At 55.1% G+C, this 13,466-nt stretch overlaps 1 protein-coding gene across 1 annotated transcript in view; it reads right to left on the bottom strand.

Moving 5' to 3' along the window:
* TMOD1 (tropomodulin 1) overlaps positions 1-13,466 on the bottom strand; it is a 73,920-nt gene that overhangs the window by 6,348 nt on the left and 54,106 nt on the right. The window lies entirely within an intron of this gene.

The following is a 13,466-nucleotide window of genomic DNA, read 5'->3' as shown; positions in this document are numbered from 1 at the left end:
GAATTGTCCCCTTTGTGATCGGAGGTAACAAGCCCACGTGTTGTAAATCCTCACCTCTATGATGTTAATGAGGCAGGTGTAGAGGCAGCTCGGTTAATGAGGTGGGGTGAAATCTACAAGATGAGGTATTTTGAGTCGCTCTCTATTGGCAAACAGAAGGGATTAAACACGTGCACCACAGAAACCAGAGGGACCCTAGTGCCACCCAAATAGAAGTGCGTGTCCTTTGGACACGGGGTCCCTGCACTGGGAACTTCCTAGACCCCAGGGAAGACTGAGGGGAAGGCCCACGGAGATCTCCTCCGAATGTTGGGCCTCCGGATGTTGGAAGGAGAACAGGACCGCCCGCCCGCTCAAGCTGTGAACCCACAGAGAGAGGAAGCCTTGCCCTGGACTGGGCCACGAATTCAGAGTCTCTAACCCTCGAGGACATACTTTCTGTTACAGCCACCTACCGTGGTCTTCCTGTTACAGCAGCACTCTGAAGAGTACAATAGCTTGTAAAATAATCTTTAAGATAAAAGAAGCTGTAAAAGACACAGAAAGCCGGGGCTTCTACTAAACACAGATTCAAAACATAGATGTTACACATACAAGAGACTCTGAAAAATGTAGAGAGGAAGTAAGACCGGTGAGGTTCCTCACACACCCCCCACCTCCACCCCACACCCCAACAACACGCTAGTTCATGCCCGCTTTTCCTTTGGGCCTAGACTTCCCAGACTTGGAGCTGAAGAAGTGCGGCCCAGAAATGCCAATGGTCCACTCACACACGCAGAAGTTGGCCTGCTCGCACCGAAGGACCAGATAAGGGCCTCCCCAGAAAGAACACAGAGCTGTCAAAAACTGGCGGCAGCTCAGCTGTCCTTTAGCAGCTGACAGGCCCTCTGCCCAGTCACCCACAGCTAGCATTGGCCTTCCGTGCCTGTCCCATCTCTCAGTAACCCCGTCCACCTCCGGTGCTTGGTCCTTGGTACTCTGCTGCCTCCATGCCTTGATGTGTGCCCTTCCTCCAGGGGAACACCCTCATGCTCCTGTGTCCAGGTAGCCTTGTGTATTCAGACCCATTGCAAATGCTCCGTCCCACACAAAGCTCCTCCGGACCCTGCCCTAGGACGCCCCCTCTCCCCTGCTCCTCACACCCAGCACAGTCTGCCTCTCCTGAGTCATTTCCTTCATAGCTGTCTCTCCAATGAGGTCTGCGCTGTCCAGTCCAGGGCACTAGCCACACGTGGCCATTTAAATTAAAAGAATGAAAATTGCGTGGCATTTAACATATGGGTCTTCAGCCTCACCATCAGCAGCCATACGGCTGCATTCTTGGTCAGTGCAAGCCTGGAGTGTTTCCATCACCCCAGGAAGTTCGGTGGATGGCGCTGCTCCAGGCTGAGCAGCTATGCACAGTAAGAGCCACGCACCTACCGGCTCTCCGCCCAGAGCTGTCGGACAGAACCCAATGGAGGAAACAGGAATGTCCTGGGGGCACAGGAGCGCGGGAGGGCAAATGCACACACCAGTCCAGCATCCAAATGGACACTCGTGGAGTCAAAGCCCCAACTCTTGACCTCGAATTGCTCCCAGGCATTCTGAGTTCACCAGAGCTCTTCTGGGTTCAGACGAGGCTGAGAGAGCCAACCATGCAGGCCAAGGGACGCCAGTAATTTTCCACCAGGCCACCTGGCAGGGCTCCTGAAAGTGCTGGGGAGAGCTCAGGTCAGTCCCGGAGCACTGGGCATGGCCCTGGGCACTGGCCGCCTGGGCTTGGCAGATGAGGTCGCTCCCCTTTCCTGCTGCCCCATCTCGTTCAGCAGGAAGCCTGGGCCCCTCCCTGAGGTCGCCTAGGGAGAGAGCTTTGCTGACCCTCAGCAGGGGCTGGACGCAGCACCGGGCTCCCTCTGTGGAGGGGTGGCGAGGGACTGCAGCTGCCACTGTGGAGTGACACCCGTGCCGCTCCATCCAGAGTCCAGGGCACCTGGATGCCAACTGCCCCCATTCGAGTTCCCCTCCAGCCTGGGGAAGTGGGCAGGCCAGGCCGATCCCAGCCTCTCCATCGGAGAGATTTGTAAACTGAGCCCGTGCATGGATTTCAGCGAGACCACGGCCCTTCAGCTTATTGGTAACAAAGTCACGGCTCGCCCTTGACTTGGAGCTGGGAGGGCCTCAGAGGATGCTCCAGGTGCCCGATTCTCTGAGTAGGCCCCCATTTCCCTGGGGTTTCTACAGGTGTCCATGAGTGTGTGTGCGGAGGTATGAGACTCCATGAGGTAACCCCAGCTCATCTTCCTGTTCCTAAGAAAACCAATCTCTATATGCGAAAGAGTACAACAGAAAATGGGCATTCCCGTCCCCAAAACTTCACCGGCTGTCAGAGCAGCGTGACCCTGGCTGCGGCCTCGGCCTCCCCGCCCTCAGCGCCTCTCGGATAGAAGGGCTCCCACGTTTCCCAGGCGGGGAGGTGGAGGTTCGGGCAGAAGCCCAAGACTCCTCATTATTTTCCGATTACTGATCGAGTCCTTGCGTGTAAGGCAAGGTGCCCTGGTGGCGCTGTGGGTGAGGCACTGAGCTGCTGACCACAACGGTTCAAACCCATCCGCTGCTCTTGGAGAGAAAGAGGAGGCCATCTGTGCCCCCAAGAGGTTCCAGTCTGAGAACCCCCCTACAGGGTCACGGTGAGTTAGCATCGACCGATGGCCGGGGGCCTGGTTGGCTCCGGTGTGTCCTTTTCAGAAGGCGGCTCATTCTCCTCTTGCCAAACCTCTGCCCAAGAAAGCTGGGCATGAACAAGGGAGGCCGAAGGAATTGACGTATTTGAATGCTGATGTTGACAAAGACTATTGAAAGTGCCAGGACTGCCAAAGGAGCAAATAAATCTGCCTCGGAGGAAGCACAGCCAGGGTGCTCCCTAGAGGCAAAGAGGTCAGGAGGCCATCTTACGTACTTTGGACGTGTGGTCAGGAGAGACCGGCCCCTGGAGAAGGACGTCAGGCTTGGTAAAGTAGCAGGCAGTGAAAGGGGAAGGCCCTCAACGAGATGGACCGGCACAGGAACAACAGGTGGTCGCTATGAGTCATAACCGACTTCGATGGCATCTACTAACAACAATAACACACCTGTGGAACAGGTACTGCCAGTATCGTTTTTATTTTATAAGCCAGACAAAGGAAGCACAGAAATAATTTAGAAATGTTTTCCAGATCACAGCGCTCTAGTCAGCTGCAGACCCGGGATTTGAACACAGGCAGTTTGCTTGAGAGTCTTTGCAAGCTCCCAGCTCATTGAATTGCTTCAGAGAGCGCTCGGGCGGCAGATGGCAGGCTAAGAAGAGGAGCCAAGTACAGACAGCCACTAGCAGTCTGCATACGGAAGGAGATGCCTTGTAAGGCAGTAAGCTGCCTGTCCCTGGAGGTGTGCAAGACAGAAAAAACCACCTCTTGTCAGGGGCGCCTTCAGGTGGCACCATGAATGGGGAAGGCTTAGGCGCCATGACCTTTAAGGACCCTGGAGTTCGCTTTCTGTGAGTCTATAAATAGCTTACTTGGATGGCAAGAGGGTGATCTCAAAAACGGGTGGAAGGCCATGAGGAAGCTCTTGGGGAGGGAGCAAGGTCTGGCCAGGCCGGGACTGACCGCAGCAGCCTCTGGGCACAACAAAGCCAGCGAGAGGAAGTCCCGCCCCTTTCAGATTTGCTCAAAACCACCCCAGTGGCTTGTGAGTAAACGTAGCTTCACTACTGAAAAGTCAAGTGATACCAAAGGAGACAGAGTAAAGCGAGGGTCTCCCAGTCCCAATCCCTCTCTGGGTGTAGCCACCGTGCCAAGGGGCGATGTCCTCCAGATGTTTCTATGCAGGGATGTGCAAGAGGCTACAGGGTTGGGTGTGTGTGTTTATTCTTAAAGTGGATTCACTCTATCGTTATCACTCTGCATCTTGCCTTCTGCCCTGAGTATTTTCAGGAGACCTTTCCAAGCGCATACAGACTGACCTCTCTCCCTTTCAGGGCTTCATGGCCAGTCCTGGTACAGATGGTACCTAGGTGGCTTCTATCACCCCGAGGGCAGGCAGGGAACGGGGTGCCCCCATGGGTGTTAGACTGGCTGGAGAGTGCGCATCCCCACTCCGGTAAATACAGAGGCATGGAAATGCTGGCCTGAAAGATGGGCACGTTTTAAATTAAAAACAAAAAGGAAAACTTGCGTCCATCCAGGACACTCTGACTCATGGTGACCGCTTATGTATCAGAATAGAACTGGGCTGATTTGGGAGAAGTCGCCCGGTCTCCAGGCCTTGTAAAGGCATCTCTGAAGGAACTCAAATCCCTGTCTTCCCATTAGCAAATGTTAACCATTTGCACCACCTCAAACCCTGGTGGCAGCGTGGCTTATGCATTGAGCTGCTCCCCTGAACGCCAGCCGTTTGAAACCCCCAGCGGCTCCACAGAAGAAAGGTGAGGCTCTCTGCTCCGTGAAGATGTTCCGCCCCAGAAAGCCACAAGGGCAGCTCTGCTCTGTCCTAGAGGGTGCGATGCATCAGCATGGTCCCCGTGGTGGTGAGTTTGGGGAGAAACACTTCTTAAATTAAAATACCCACACTAAACCACTACCACCGAGTCCATCCCTCGAGTTAGTGATCCGACACAGGGTTTCCAAGGCTAGGAATCTTTAGGGGAGCAGACAGCCTCATCTTTCTGGAGAAGAGCTACAGGTGGGCTTGACCTACAGGCTTTGCTTAGCCTCCATCACCACCAGGGCCCTGAAGTTCAAGCAGCGACGGCCAGATTGTCCTTCCAAAAGAAAGCAATCGCTGGCAGGTGCTGCAGCAGGTGCCGCAGTGCTGCCTCCTCACCCCCGAACCAAGGCTGGCTCAACAAAACACACACCCAACCCCGCGTGTGGAGGGGAGCTCTGACCCGGAGCTCGTCGCTCCAAGACCCCCATTCTGCAGAGAGGCACCAGGGATGTCAAGAAACTCACTTGGTACATTGGATGCAACCCACTCTGGCTTTTCCTTTGTGATCTGGAAGGCTAGGGCTTCCTGGAATGCTTGGACATCTGAGAGCAGCCCCGAAAAAGTTACAAGGGACGCTAGTAACTTTGTACGCGGCCACCCGGCAGGGCTCCTGAAAGTGCTGGTGGAGCACGTGGCAAGTCCCTAGGCTGGCATAGGAGGTCGCTCCGCTTTCCTGCTGGCCCATCTTGCATAGCAGGAAGCCTGGCCCCCTCCCTGAGGTCGCCTAGGGAGAGAGCTTTGCTGACCCTCAGCAGGGGCTGGACGCTGCACCGGCTCCCAGAGTCTCAGCCCTCTCAGATATTTGTGGGATGATAAAGAGACTTTCCCCTGCTTTGTGTCCCCCAAAGACATGCCAAGCATTAGGGGCTTTTTGCTAGCTTGGGGGGGGGGGTCAGATGCTCACAGACAGCCTTCCTGAAGAGAGTCAGTTGCCAGAGCAGGCCCCGCTCCCTGATGCTAAAGAAAATAGAGGCCTGCAGTCACTGATTTGGTTCCTGTAGGTGGAGTTTACACCCTACTGATAATGGTGCCAGGGAACAGATCAAACAGGCTGTTAGGCTGCCATCCTGAGTCTAGGATCCGCCCATCTTGCCACATGCATACCCCCAATCCCTCCTCTTCCTATTGCGTGGATACTCCTAGACCACCCCCTTCCATTACTGTATAACCTATAGCACAACCCTTTCCTGTGACGTATGTCTTCACCTGTAATTAGGGGACATGCACATCCCCAGAGAATATAAAAGCCTTGGCTAGCATTAAATATCTCTCTCTTTCTCCACGTGGACCACCAAGCGGGGCTGAGGTGAGCACTGCTACCATGAAATGTGTCTGACTCCATTATTTCTCTCTCTCATGCTCTTTATGACTTTAATCTTTACTTATTATCGCTATACAATTGCGCCTACCAGGCCCATGATCATGTGTTAGGGGCAGGTACCCTGACAGACATTCATGTGCCCTCCACGCCAGCCCTCAGCCCTGCTCGTACCCTCTCACCCTTGCATGGCACTGCTGGTGAGAAAGGCCTCCCTTGCTAAAAGAATACGTGGTCACATCAAGGAATGTCTGGAAGCTCTCAGACACGCTTCCATTCCACAGGTAGAGCCGAGTGCCCCTCCCCTTGCGTTTGGCTTTGTTTGGGGAATGCCCCTAACAAGAGGAGGTGGTAGAGGTGACTTGCACAGCGGGTCGTAAAAGGTGCTGGTAGCTTTCTTTCTCTGCTTTGGATCACTCACTCCGGCGCGGGCGAGTCGGCCGCCATTCAGGGAGGACGCTCAGGCCGCCCCATGGAGAAGACCTCTGGCCAGTCGCCAGTGAGGAGCTGAGTCCTCTACCAACCCTAGCAGCATCCTAGGCAGAACCTTACCAGAGATCCTGGGCCCAAAGTAGGCTGCTCCTGGACTCGAGATCTTCAGAAACTGGACTGGGCATGCTCTGGGTGGATTTTAAGGTGGGTTGTTACGTAGCTCGTACGTTGTTTTCAGATGTCATCGAGTCTGTTCTGACCGAGAGCAACCCTGTGCACACAGAGCGAAACACTGCCCGGTCCTTACAACGGTCGCTATGCCCGAGCCCAGTGTAGCAGCCACGGTGCCGATCCGTGCCGAGGGCCTCCCTCTTTTTAGCTGCCCCTCTACTTTACCAAGCCTGATGTCTTTCTCCAGGGACGATTTCTATACATAGCTATACACAGCTATCGAGACTTGATACACTCACGGTGCTGAGCACAAGAAACCAGATGTATGTGGGTCTATTTATAGGACGTTTAAGAATAGACAAAAGTTCATCTATGGTGATGGGGTCGGAGTATGAGTGCCTGAAGGGACCCTGTTTGGGAAGGGGCCTAGGAGAGTTGTAAGGCTCCAGAGCTGGCCCTGGGTGGTGATTAATCAGTCACCATAGATGTCAACGTTCATGGAGCAGCATCCTTAAGCTGTATTTGCTATAATGCAGGTATCACTCATTGCCATCCCATTGTTCCAACTCAGGATAGGATCGCACCACCCCTGTGGGTTTCCAATACTGAAACTCTTGATGGGAGTAGAAAGCCTTGTCTTTCTCCCACAGAGGAGCTGGTGGATTCGAACTGCCAGCCTTGCAACTAGCAGCCCAACGCGTTCCCCATGACACCACCAGGGTGCCTGGCCAGACTAGAGGTCTATTACTCCTCAACGGAGAAAAACGGAGTGACAAAGGAGAGGAGAAAAGAAGAAGAAGGAAAAGTTTCTTCCTGGCTAGAGCTGGAATCTGCCTCTCAAAGGTCGGTCCTGGCCACTGCCCACCTGCACCCTGTAATCAGGGCATCAGGAATACCCATTCCCCTAACGCTGAGGACAGACACCGATCTAAGGGATCAGCAGACAGTGACATGCTAAATTCTCTCCCACGCAGAGGTGGTTATTCCCATTTTATAGATGAGGAAACCGAGGCATGGATCCAATAAGAGGCTGCCCTGGGCCTAAGGTAGAATGTGATCCTTGGTCTGATTTCAGATGTCGTGGAGCCGAAGGCAGGTCTGTGCTGGGTTCGTCTGTGGCCTGTCTAGAAAGCCCCTGGATTTTCAGAACAGACGGCCACCTCCGCGGGCACCTGACTCGTGGCGAGAGCTCCCTTTCCTTGAGCTCATACGGCTTCCTCTCACTTCCCCTGATTTTCATCCTTTCCCTGCCAAGTAAGGTCAGGAAAGGAGCACAGTGTCCATTTAGAGGAAGAGGCCGGGGCACAGGTCTCTTATCTAATCAAAGCCTCGTGTTTCCAGGTTGACGTTCTGGAGAACCCAATGAGATGACAAGACACAAAGATCCGGTGCACCAGCGGAGAGCCAGCCACCGTGCAGGAGCAAAGCAGAGCCCGATGGGTCAGAAAATTCTGCCCGCGGTGGTCAAGTGTGCGTTTTGTTTACATACCTACTCCTCACTTACCAACGATCTGCTTATCCAAACGGTCACATGGGCAATGGCAGGGAGTTCGCCAGTCTACGGTTACGAGGGTGCACTCCCGGCAGGGCTGAGCAGTGAGGGGCAGAGCCGAGTCACACTGGCAGTGTCAGTGAGAGCTCTGTGTCAGCTTGGCTGGGCAGGGGTCCTCCGCCTTTGGCAGCTAGGGAATGGTGTGCTTCGGCAGTTCTGTGCTGAGGCTGCCACCCTCCAGGATGCGACCTGATGTCATCATCCTTCATTTTTGCATCATGCCCATCATCCTATCACCAACAGCCTGGTGTTTGGAGCCTACCGAGTCGCTAAGTAAGGAGTGGGTGTATCTTGCAACAGAACTGGCCGTATTCGGCCTCCTTTGAAACAAAGGGGGTCCCCTGCCGTGCTGTGGTGGCGGTGGGGGCTAGGGGCTGCGGGGCTGGCTCTGGCCAGGGACACCACACACAGCAGAATGGAACACTGCCTCGCAATTGTTCCTATGATGGAGCCCGTGCGGACCTGAAACGAAGAGGGTGTCGCCCTGTGAGAAAACCCATTGGGTCTTTCTAAGCTCATCTCCCTCCAGAAAATAATCTGACCGTGACAAGGAAAACCAATGCACTCCATTCCCTTCTAGTCCATGAGGTCACCAGAGAGCACACCCACACTTAGTACATGGGGACCCTGCTTGTCCAACGAAGAGTCAGGCATCTGGCCCATCCCCTCCAAACCCAAACCCACCACCCTCCAGCCAAGCCCAAAGCTGCCCAGCTTTTGGTGGGGGGGAGCAGAAAGCCCCCTCTTTGTCCTGCAGAGCTACTGTGGGGGGGGGGTTCCTAACCCACTCTGCCACCAGGGTTCCACAGCTAGTCCCTCCATTGCCCACCCTGACCCTGCCAGTACCGCTGTTGGGAGGGACCCCGTTTCCAGGCCTTGTCTCTTCTGGGCGGGCTGTGGGGAGAAGCCTGTGGAGATTAAGAGGGTGAATCTGGAAAACTCAAAATTCACTGCTGTGGAGCCGATGCCGACTCATAGCGACCTACAGGTCGGGGTAGACCTGCCCTATGAGTTTCTGGGACCGTGACTCTTCCTGAGGGTGGAAAGCCCTGTGTGTCTCCCGAGGAGCGGCTGGAGGTTTCAAACTGCTGACCTTGCGGCTTGCAGCCCAGCTCATAGCCTCTACATCAGCAGGGCGCCTCATGAAGCCTGACTCTCTGCTTGGAGACGCCCCCTGTGATGGGACAGTCTGTAGCACCACCCATCCACTCTGCAGAGCCTGCTCCCTGCGGGCAGCAAGGGTTTCTCCTATCCTTGGGGGGCGACATCCTGGCTGGAACCAGGGACACCTCAGTTCCAACCCCAATGTGACACTCTGTTCTGCTAGCACCAGCCCTCCAGGTCTCCGGCCCTCACATTCCCCACCTGTGGAAGGAAAGGTGGGGCCAGATCATGTCTCAGAACTGGATCATGTCTCGGAGCCCTTCCTGCAGGTCCAGCCCCAGGGTCCACCCCACCCCCACCCGAGCAGTCCCAAGTCAGCCCTATCAACGTCGGGTAGCAGCAGAACGCTGCTTGGAGATAACGGGAGGCTGTTGAGAAAACAGATGGCCGCAGCGTCCTGGCTCCCCCACTTGTGCCCGGAGCAGGAGCAGGACTGCGCATCTCTGTGTCGCCCTGGGTGGAACTGCCTACGTCCCTTTCTTTGGCCGTATAAGGAAGAGGGAGGACAGAGCCTCGTGAACACAGGTTACCAACTCCAGGGCTGAGGAGAAAGTTCCAGGCTCCGTGACTAAGAAGCGCGAGGAGTAAATCAAATGCCACTCACCACCTCCTCTGTGTCATACACTCCAGATCCCTGCGCCGGGGCACCCGAGAGGAGGCAGCTCGCCGGGCCCAGGCTTTCTGGAGCATTCTGTGAGCGTGCAAGTGACCTCCCCCTGAGCCTGGGCCAGCAGAGCCAGCAGAGCCCCCTCCCCAGAGTCCCACCTCCCACACCCTGCTGTGCCCAACTCCAGGTTCCAGCTCTGCAAAAGCACACTGCCCACAGGTCTGCCCCTCCTGTGGGACCCCAAGCTCTGTGCGGGTCTCCTGGGCCTCAAGGCTGTGCTGTCCTTCCCCCCAGCCCTCTCCCGCCCACCCAGCTGCCTCTCCCCAAAGCACAGCTCTGAGTGGTGCGGACAACAGCTCAGAGTCCACTTTCCCTAAACCTGCCACTCCAAGCCCTTCAGACTCCCAACTCCCACTGGGGTTCTGCCCTCCCAGGGTGCCCAGGGCAGCCTCTAGCTTCCAGATGGGCTCGCTGGCTTTCCTGGACATTGGCTTTGTTTCCTCACAGGGGATGTCCTGGCCTCCACCTCACCTTCTGAGGTACCTTTCACCCTGGGGGGTTCATCTCAAACTCCACCTCCTCTAGGAAGTCCCATGGCCCACTGTTAGTGGCTTGCTTAGGCACCTGCTGACCTCCCTACCAACGTGGACTCTGGAGGGCAAAGCCCAGCCCATCCCTGGTGTGCAGCTAGCACTCACTGGAGGTTGACATGGACCCCCCAAGAAACGCCACCCCCACCCCCACCCTCAGGTGAGCAGGGCCTGGAGCGAAGAAGCGGGGTTGGGAAAAGCCAAACTCAGCTCACATGGACATACATTTGGTTCAAGGATCTGCCACTTACTGTGTGACCTGCACCAGGTCACCTAGCCTGCCTGGAGCTCAGCCTTCGCACCTCTAAGCCAGGGGTCTTAATATCCATGTACACGGTGCTGGTGAGCATCGCAGGAGCTAATGGACAGACAAACCAACTCCCTGCCACTGAGTCGGCGCCGACTCACAGCGACCTTCCCTGTGAGTTCCTGAGACTAACAGTTTAAAGCCTTTCTCCCGAGGAGCTGCTGGCAGTTTTGAGCTACCAACCTGCCGATTGCAGCCCAACAGGTAAACTGCAGTAACATCGCTGTGTGAACTCCCTGGGCCACCTGCCAAGGAGCTCTAAAAGTCAGCAGCGCTGGCAGCCGTCATCTCCGAAGGCATGGATCTCAACAGCCCCCGTTTACAGTGAGGACACTAAGGCGGCAGGAGTGAACGTTCTGGCACCAGGATGTTCTATAGGGACGAGGGCTGTGGTCAGCTCCATCTCCGGGGACAGCAGCCAGAGGGAAGGGAGGGGGCTCGGTACACCCTGGTGGCCTGAGACTTAGCGTTCTGCCCAGGAGTCAGGTTTCAGCAGACACTGGGTAGGCCCTGACTTGCTTGCTGGAGGAGCTTGGAGCCCTATGAGCGTCGGATCCCAAGGCTGGTCCCGGGGCTGTGGCCAGATCTGCTGCCCGCCTCTGTTCAGCTGCTCTGCCCTCCCGCCTTCAACCGCGCAGGACCAGGGATGCCCATGGAGGTGGTGGGCCAGGGAGGGCAGGGAGGGAGGGCAGCGGCGAGGCCACTGGCCTGGGAGGGATGTTGAGGACTCCATGCAGCCACTGTGCATGCAGGGCCAATGCTGGCTGTGGGCCTTCTGGGCATACATTAGAAAATACACCAACGACACCCTGCTCTCGCTGGGTGGACAGAGCCCCACAGCAAGACACACAGCTTGGGAGTGGAGTGGGGTAGGATTGGTCCCCTACCCCCACCCCCTCAGTATGGTGCAGCCCTGCCAGCAGCCCTGCTCACCAAGCACCCCTGCAAGGCCAGGTCTTGAGATGGACACTGGGGTCGGGGGTGGCTCAGACACAGCAGCACCATCTCCCCTCAAAGCTCACAGAGCAGGGTGGGTGTGGGTGTGGGTGGGGAGGTGGTGCCTTCCCCCTCCTTGGGAGGAAGCTTGGAGAAGCTACAGCGAGCTAATGGAGAGGCAGCTTGATGCTGATACACTGGTGGGGGTGGAGGGTGGAGGGGAGTCCTAATTTGAAGCTTTTGCCCATTTCCATGGTGTAAATACTCCCCCTGTGAACCCAGCAGGGAGGGGAACGTTTCTCCAGCAGAGGTGGAGGTAGGGGCAGGGCGAGGGAGGATTTCCCAGGAGGTGAAAAAGCAAAAGCAGATGCATAGAAGCATGAAGACAGAGGGTGAGGGCAGGGATGAGTCTTGAATGCCTTGTGATTGCGAAGGCACATTCCAAGTACCGGGAGGCCAGTCTCTCTCGCCATTCCGGACCCAAACAGGGGTCACGTGGCAGCAGGGATGCTGCAGGCTGGACACTCACAGGCTGGTCCTGTTTCATAGTCGCAAGAGCCACAACAAGCACGAATAATCTCGTTCAGGGAAAACAACGGTTCCGATTCTATTTCCTTCCGATCTTTCTTCTAGGCAGCTATTTGTACCCAACCAGCAAACACCTTGTGCAGGAAACAAACACTTTGTTTTTTGCAACGAGTTTTGTCTCCATGAAAAAGAATAACGCATTGGGCTGCAGGGAAAGGAGCCTGGATTCTGGCCCAAGGAAGCCTGGATTCCAGGCCTGCTTCCTGAAGTGATAACGTAGTGATCCTGAGAAAGTTCCCTGACTTCACTGGGCCGTTCCTTCCTTTGCCAACTGGACCTGTGAATCTCTACACACCTGCCAGGGCTGCTGTGCAGGTCAGATATGCTACATGGAGCGGGTTCACAGCAGGCACGCGACACATGTAACCACCTACGATATGTTACTAGCATCATATAAAGGTGTAAATATAGGCATGCATATATGTAAATATATTTATATATAATGATAGGGATATAGATCTATGTACATATACTTATAGGCTAAGTATTAAGGTAGCAGAGGGGCTTCAGGCCTCTACTCAGGGCCTCCCTAAACACAAGAACACTCTGTTCTAATAACCTGGCATTCTGTGATGCTCACCTTCCTGACACGATCACTGAAGACAAAATGCATGCATAAGCAAATGTGGTGAAGAAAGCTGATGGTGCCCAGCTATCAAAAGATGCAGTGTCTGGGGTCTTAAAGGCTTAAAGTTAAACAAGTAGCCATCTAGCAGGGAAGCAACAAAGCCCACACGGAAGAAGCACACCAGCCTGTGTGATCACGAGGTGTTGACGGGATCAGGTATCAGACACCAGAAGACCCAAAAGAAACAATCATATCAATGCAAACGAGCAGGGCTAGAGTGGAGATCCAAACCTGTAGACAATGGGACAGCCCCTCACAGAAGTGTCAGGGAGGAGTCAGCTAGGGTACAGTATAGCATGCGAAACATACAACATTCCTCTAGTTCTTTAATGCTCCCCCCTTATCCCCATTATGACCCCAGTTTCACCTTACACATCTGGCTAGACCAGAGCATGTACTCTGGTACAGATAAGAACTCTCTACATATGGAACCCAGGACAGATAAACCCCTCAGGAACAGTAATGCGAGTAGCCATACCATGAAGGTAGGGGAAGGCGGGGAGGAGGGGGAGAAAGGGGGGACCAATTGCAATGATCGACGAATAACACCCCTCCCCAGGGGGATGAACAACAGAATACTGGGTGAAGGGAGACAGCAGATGGTGTATGAAAATGATAATAATTTATAATGTATCAAGGGTTCACGAGGGTGGAGGGCAAAAAGTGG

This window comes from Echinops telfairi, unplaced genomic scaffold (genome assembly GCF_000313985.2).
Source record: "Echinops telfairi isolate 266 unplaced genomic scaffold, ASM31398v2 ScPeMD7_7410;HRSCAF=8448, whole genome shotgun sequence".
In the NCBI taxonomy this organism is placed as follows: domain Eukaryota; kingdom Metazoa; phylum Chordata; class Mammalia; order Afrosoricida; family Tenrecidae; genus Echinops; species Echinops telfairi.
This window is presented reverse-complemented; position numbering and strand designations above follow the sequence as displayed.